The sequence below is a fragment of the Sciurus carolinensis genome, chromosome 4 (assembly GCF_902686445.1).
Source record: "Sciurus carolinensis chromosome 4, mSciCar1.2, whole genome shotgun sequence".
NCBI lineage: Eukaryota > Metazoa > Chordata > Mammalia > Rodentia > Sciuridae > Sciurus > Sciurus carolinensis.
Window position 1 is genome coordinate 28,436,137 of NC_062216.1, and position 7,910 is coordinate 28,444,046.

The following is a 7,910-nucleotide window of genomic DNA, read 5'->3' on the forward strand; positions in this document are numbered from 1 at the left end:
GAACTTTACTCCATAGAATTTGAAGATTTCACAGGAAAATACACTGGTTTGCATAGCACTAATATGTAACAACTTACAAGGAGTTCCAGTATATGAGATGAGACAACTATTTTCAATTTAAGATGTTTTTATTACAAGAGTCCAGTTGTAATATTCCATTCTGTTTCATATTTTAATAGATTAATAAACTAAATTCTCACACTTCATTGATGAACAAGTTTATTACTGAAAGAAAATGTAATCAATTCAAAAAACATTTTGTACCATGAAGAGCTAAGTATGTCTCATTTTCCTTGGTTGTTTTGTTACTCTATCATGCTAGTCTCATAAAGAAAAATTAAGATGAGAAAATTATTAAATAAATGTTATTTATTTCAGTGTATAATAATTTATACTATCAATTAATATGTATACTATCAATTTATATATAATGATTTATACTATCAATTAATAACAAATATAAATAATAAATATTAATTTAAACCTTAATTTATTAACTTTATTGATACATATTATTTTTAGTAAGTAATTATTACTTATCTCCTAAAAATCAAAGGGAGATCGGTAGAGGAACAGGACTAATGGAGGGAAGGCAGGGAGAGCCGGTAGGGAGGTTAGGGTAATTGAATAGTGATAATGGCTGAATTATATTGTTATATTGTGTATAGTGTGCATGTAAGAATATGTAACAACAAATCCTATCATTATGTACAACTATAGTATACAATAAAAATTGTGGGAAAAAAAAGTCACACACAAAAAAGAATTAACATCCAAGCAATTACAAGAGTGACTTCCGAAAGAACTGAATGTAGAAGTAATGCTTTCTAATAAATGTGTAACCTTAGTAACCTTAGTCAAATCAACATAAAAACTACCACCTGGACCTCTTTCAAATGGCCTGATCATTTGGTACTACTGAGTTTTTCATATTTTTAAAAATGTTGCTGTATACAAAAAAAAAAACATTTTAAAAAATTATTTTAATTGTTTCTCTTACTGACTTTGGTCTGCCCATTCCCCTGAAAGAGATGTGAATCATCACTATAGTCTTTAAGTCTATTATGTAATGTATAAAGCTGCTCTCCCCACCCTTTCCATTGCAGCCATTTCCCTGCCTCCCAACTACTTGTCAGTCTGTGAACATCCTAGCTAGCTATTGGTTCATCAGTCAGCTTGCAAGTATCCTTCTCCATTATTGGTCCCCTGTTAACCCCAGGGGAATTCAACTGCTTAAGGATAGCTACCCCGCCATCTTTTTCTCTTGCTTTCTGTCTCCTACTCACTTTCTTTCTCTCTCCACCTTGCTTTTCCACTCTCTCTAGCATGCACCCTTTCTCTTTTCCTCTCATTTTTTCTCTTACCCTGCAGGGATACACTCTGTTTGCTTAATAAACTCCCTTATGTGATTTCCCGTGTCTGGCATGGTTTTTGTGGGATTTCTTACAAAGTCATTATTATTAAAATGTATTACAGGAATTCAGAATGAAAATAGAATCAAATATGTCCAAAACACAAAGAAAAATAAAAAGAAAGTATCCAGTTGAATGATCATTTATTTAATATTTGGAGCATCGAAATCCTACAATTCATTTTCTTTTTTTTTTTTAACATAGGTCACATGTAAACTTGAAAATTAGGATAGTACAGACATGATTTTAAATTTTTATTCCTATAAAATAGTTCTTTAAATAAAAATAACAAAAATAAATATTTGTAAATACAATGTTAAGAAATTTAGCAAAATTTTGAATACACAATAAACCATTGACAATAAGCCTTTGTAATATTGAGCATTTACCAAGATAACATTATTTTTATATTACTGCATCTCTAAGATTTGGTTAATTTATTTCTGTTCTTTTCAGAGTATTTTCAAAGGCATGACAATAATTCACAACTTTTAGCCATTAGTGTTATCTTTCTAAGAGATGTTGATAAAATAAAGTCTGATTTGCAAATTTTCTTCATATTTTAAATCATAATTGAGTAAATGTACTAAAGAATGATGACATATCATAAAAGAAGTTTCCAAGAGTGAGAAAAAGCTAAATTATATCATAAATCACAAACTAGGGTAAATGAATTATCAACTCTATAACCCACTAAGTAGAAATATTTTAGTCTGAAAAAGCAATAAGCTGAAGAGTGTAAGAAAAATTTACCATATTATTATTGAGTTAATGAGGACCATTGAGTCATGAAAAAATGTAGCAAAACTCTAATATCCAGTGTTTTGTCAGTGATGGACTTTTCCTAAGTTTGTGAGTGGATTCAATTCATCTTGTTATTTTTGGCTAGAGAATACAAAGTAGCCAAATTCTGACTTGTCATGCTTAAACACAACCTTTCTTCCTTCTTCTTTCTTCTTTTTTTTAAAAATCATATCTAATAAACCTAATAAGAAGGGCTGGGGAGATAGCTCAGTCGGTAGAGTGCTTGCCTTGCAAGCACAAGGCCCTGGGTTCGATCCCCAGCACTGCAAAATAAATAAATAAGTAAATAAACCTAACAAGATTCTTATGTTTATTTTCGAATCTCATTCCTTCTAGGAACTTTCCTGTTTACCTATTGCAAATATTGGTCCTATATAAGGTATTCTTTGCTTCTCCCTCTTCTTTTCCACCAAGAACAATGCTCCTGGCATAGTGTGTAGATTAGATGTTATCTTTTTTTGAGGTGATTTACATAATTGAGTAAGAAAAATCATATTGATGAAAATGTATGCTTTATTCATATAATACATTTGATATATAAAATTCACACATTTACCTTACTTTATGATTTAGATTTATTGAGGGAATAAGATATCCTAATAACTACCAAATTTTAAAATTTATGGTTCAGTTCTCCCTCTTATATTCCAAACCCACATTTCCCTGTAGATGAATCCAGAGGTTTTAGATGAGATTAGATTCCCCACTTTGCCATTTTCCTTCTGGGTTCTTGTCTCACAAAATTTGAAGAACAAAAACCAAGGACAATGATGAAATGGAAGAATAATCACAGCAGGATTTATTTAAGTAAGAGAGAGAATTTCCCCCCAAGTGGGAAGAAAGTGATAGCAGAAAAACCCATTTTGGTGTGCTAGCTTAGGAGCCTATATGGTTCTGGGTGGAGCATGGAGCAAAACCTATTTTAAGCAGGCATCGAAAACAGCACCAAAATCATTGGTCAAAATCTATGTAAAAGAGGTATTGAAAAAGTATCAAGTCTTATTGGTTATGTCCTTTAGCCTGGGTTTTTCTGTAACTCCCATCTGAGTTCATTCCCACTTTGAGTTTTCCCACCTTTTGCTTTCTGCCTCTGGGACAAAGGAGAGGACAAAGGAGGTGAGCCTCATGGTCACTTACATTTGAAATAGGTCTTGATGGTGCTCATTCATATTTCTATAGGGTAGCCTCCAGGTGTGGTTTCTGCATTTGAACAAGACCTCACTTGGGGTCCACCATTTCTGATTGCTGGCCATTGACTTCTTATTCACTAATGACTACCACATTTTAAAATTTATGGTTCAACTTTCCCTTTTAAGTTCCAAACCCACATTTTCCTGTATCTACTTGATTGTATAACTGTATGGTTCAAAAGCATTTCACACTCAATATGTGTGACTGTAACCGTGGTCCACTTTATGCTTTGAATATAGTCCTTGCTGCTGTGCCACAGAAACTTATTTTTAAAATGGAAATGTTTCTTTCTCTTCCTCTCTCCTTACTCCTCCCTAATCTCTCTGCCTCCCTAATCTCAGTGGAAGTAGGATTACCTTTCTTCACATTCTAGACAGAGTTATCTGTCCTTGAGCACACACCCACCATAGGAACTAAGTAATTCAGACTTTGGGGGTGGTACAAGAAGATGTCAGAAATGACTAGTTCCCAAATTAACAAACAAGTGAGTTAAAACTCCGGACAGAAATGTGGAAAGTAGCCTTTGAACCACCTCTTCAAAAGCCCTTCCTTTTTCTCAAAACCATGTCCTCATTATTGGATTGGCATCGGGAACAAGGACCAAGATTTGGTAACAGCTGCATTTATTTTCTTTTTCCTATATTGGCTCTTTATCTTCATGTTTTCCTTTTGGTTAATGAAGTCATCACCTAGATGCTCAACTTGGAAGAGTTGACATCATTTCAGTACTGTGTGTTGTGGGGGTAAGAACACAGCTTTGGGGTGGAGCAAGAATGGGTAAAACCCTTACAAGGCAACTCTCTAAATGTATACTTTAGTGTATTTCCCAAAGTTGAAAAATAACACTTCTAAATTTATTGTGAGATTTCTACGAGCTTATTTGTATAGAGTGCTTTGAAGATGGCAGTAATTTTAAAAATTATTTTTCAACTCTCCCTTAGCAACATATTCTTGATTAAAGTACTTGTACTTTCTTATTGTCTTTTGAATTCTTTTCCTTTTCTCTCTGCCACTTCCTTGATTGTATGGTTACAAACTTCTCTACATGCCACACCTTGGGTCTTTCCTCCACACCGCAAGAAGAGTGATAACAATAAAGTGCAAAACTGACTTCATCCCCGACTTTCAAGACAAAAGATAACCAACCCCCTGAGTTAGTGAGCATGCTAGAAAATACCATCTCATGCTGCTAATAAATAAAACCTGTCAGTTTTTTCAGAAACCAATTTGCCCTATGCACCAAATATCTTTAAATAGCACTACTCAACTTTGCAGGGCCATTGATGTACTTATTTTCAACTAAAAGAATATGACCATGTGTGGAGGCCCATGCTTGTAATCCCAGAAGCTTGGGAGGCTGAGGCAGGAGGATTGCAAGTTCAAAGCCAGCCTCAGCAACTTAGCAAGGTCCTAAACAACTTAGTGAAACCCTGTCTCAAAATAAAAAATAAAAATGACTGGGGATGTGTTTCAGTGGTTAAGCGCCCTGGGTTCTATCTCTGGTACTGGAAAAAATAATAATAATAATGTGCTCTGGATATTTGGCAAGATTCTTTTAAGAGCGAATTTCTAAACACTTCCTCAAAAGCTGACGAACACATTGGAAGAAAAAATAAGAATAGGAAATAATAATAATGAAAAAGAAAACTATCTTTATTAGTGCCAAGAATACTACAAAATCAAAGATACATCTGCCAAGTCTAGGGTAAATTTAATTAAACAGAATCCAATCGAGACTGAGAGAAAAATGTACTGTTGAGAAAAACAAGAGGAAAAAAGTCTGGTAAGAGTTGGGGGAAGAATGGATGATCTCAGGAAAGCTGGGATTAATTGCTGTCCACTACATAAAATCAGCAAAATTGCAAACTACTGGAAGTAGAGTTGTGGAATAAAAGATGTGATAGTTGGGTGTGGTGGTCCATGCCTGGAATCCCAAACTCAGGAGGCCAAGGCAGGAGGATTGCAAGCTCAAGACCAGCCTCAACAATTTAATGAGAACCTATTTCAAAATAAAAAAATAAAAAGGGACCGGACAGAGATGTGCTCAGTGGTTAAGTACCCTTGGTTCAATACCCAGTTCACTTTCAAGTTTCCATTGATTATAAGAATTAATTTAGTAGATATCAAAAAAAATTAAAATAATTTGTTAGTTTCTCAAAAGCCTTAATATAATGGGCAAACAGTTATTCTCTCAGTGTTTATTCTCCAGCTGCATGAAAACATTTAGAAGTCTTCCAAAACATGAAGGAATGTTTTTTTTTTTTTTTTTTTTCCTTTCCAAAGTTGCTTTCCTCTGCAACTTTTTGGGGAGTTCCTTGTAATTATTTGTTACTCAGCTCAAAATTTTTCTTCCTTATGAAAATTCTGTGACACCTCTAGGTATGATTATACATTTCTGTTTTTGATCCCATTGTGCTCTGTCAACACTTCAGCTTGTTTGTGTCTTGTTTGTGTACATTTCTCTCTCTTGTACCAGGAGAGCTGTCAGACTGCAAGGTTTGTGTCATTTTAAACTTGGTGTAGAATTTAATAAATGTTCGTTATATCAAAATACAAGAAATGGAGCACTAATGTTATACTTTCTTTAGTTTCTTCCTTGAATTTGGCAGGAAATTTTTCATGATGTTGCCTTGAGGGCATCTTTAAGTAAAGACGTATTTTTCCTATTTTTTTTTAAACATTTGCCATTACATGTTCATTTCAAATGAGTAAGGGTTTAGTTACATTTTATTCATTCCACATTGATTTTCCATTTATTATTCCAGAACATGGAGATTATGTTTTTGTGTTTGATTTGCTTCACACGTATGATGCATTGCATGCTCATGAATCCATTTAAATTATTTCACAATGTTATGACCACATTTCATTTCATCAAAAATAAAAATCATTAGAGTTACTAATTGCATTATTTAATAGATGTGGACATAAAGGACTTTACAATGCATTGTGCAAAGGTAGTATACTTATATAAGCTCAAGAAAGTTAATTTTTCTCTATACTCATTTGCCAAGAAAATCTCTGAGCTAGGTTTTGGTTTTAGTAGATTAAATTTATGAAAATTATACATATGTTTGTATGCAGAGTGTTTTGTTAAAAGATTTTATGCTGATATTTAATGAATTTTAAGCTCATTTAGCCTAAAGTAAACCACTAAGTTCTTTCCAGAACCACAACTAAATCCAAATCTCTGAAAGAGAAAAAGGCAGCAAAATGAATGTTTAATTGTAAGAGAGAGGTTAATTAAAAAAAAGATTAAAGATTTTGATTTTATTAATATAATTGTTAATATGTTTTATAACACAACAATTGTTTTCATGTTTTTAGAAAACCCATTAAATTGGTCCTTTCCATAGTTTATGAATGCTTTTCATTGTCTCCCATCTCAGAGAAGTTAGAAGGATCTAAATCTTCATAAAGTGGCGAACTCTCTCAAAACACTTTTAGTTTGTGTGTGTGTGTGTGTGTGTGTGTGTGTGTGTGTGTGTTTACAGATAAATGTAGTATTACACATAAACTATACTTACTTGAATTCTTACCTAAAATTGCCTTGAAATAATTGGCAATGTGACAAAAGCTTGTCACAAGGCATGAAACATTTAACTCACAAATCTTAGACAAAATCTGAAACCAGTGCTAGTTTTAACAAGAATGAGGGAAAGGACAAGAAGGATGTGGAGAAGGAGGAGGGGTAGACAGAAATATGGAAAGAAGCTAAATACTACTTTGCTAAAATGTGATTGCATTTTAATCGAATTCTATTTTATTAAAACAAGCTTTACAAATTTCAATTGTTATTCATGGTGCTATTTGTGAATCATTCAAATGACCATATGCTAAAAATTATAGTACAAATAGCACAAATTATGTTTCAAGTTTTCAGAATTTCTGGTTTGGCTGTTTGCCAGCTTTAGAAAAAAACTTTCTACAGAAGTGTTGTTTATTTCAAAAACATGACTCACACATACATAGTACCATTGAATTTGTTATTTAGAACACTTGAGAAATAGAACCTTTTTTGTTATATGATGTGAAATTTGTCATTGGAACTGATAGAGGAAGGTTAAATAATACTCCATATCCTGTCCGTTTTTCTGTTGAGTTGAGCATCTGCGGATGCAAATTCAACAAAAATTATATTTCTTCCTGGATTAGATGATTCTAAATAATTTCATTTATTTATTTATTTATTTTTTGGTGGTGATGGTGATTGAACCCAGGGCCTTGTGCATTTGAGGCAAGCACTCTACCAACTGAGCCATATCCCCAGCCCTCTAAATAAATATTTTATCTACACTTTGTTTCAGACTTGGATACAGCTTGCTAGATCATGCATGCATCTCAGAATACATGTAAAGCAAATCTTGCTAACATGATTGATTTATAGAGTGTTTTTTTTTTCCCAAGTGTTTTCTGAAACAAAAGAGTTAAATAATACGATATGCTTGGGCATGTCACAATCTGACTTAGTGACTCATGTGTCAGCAGTAGCTGTGTAAATAG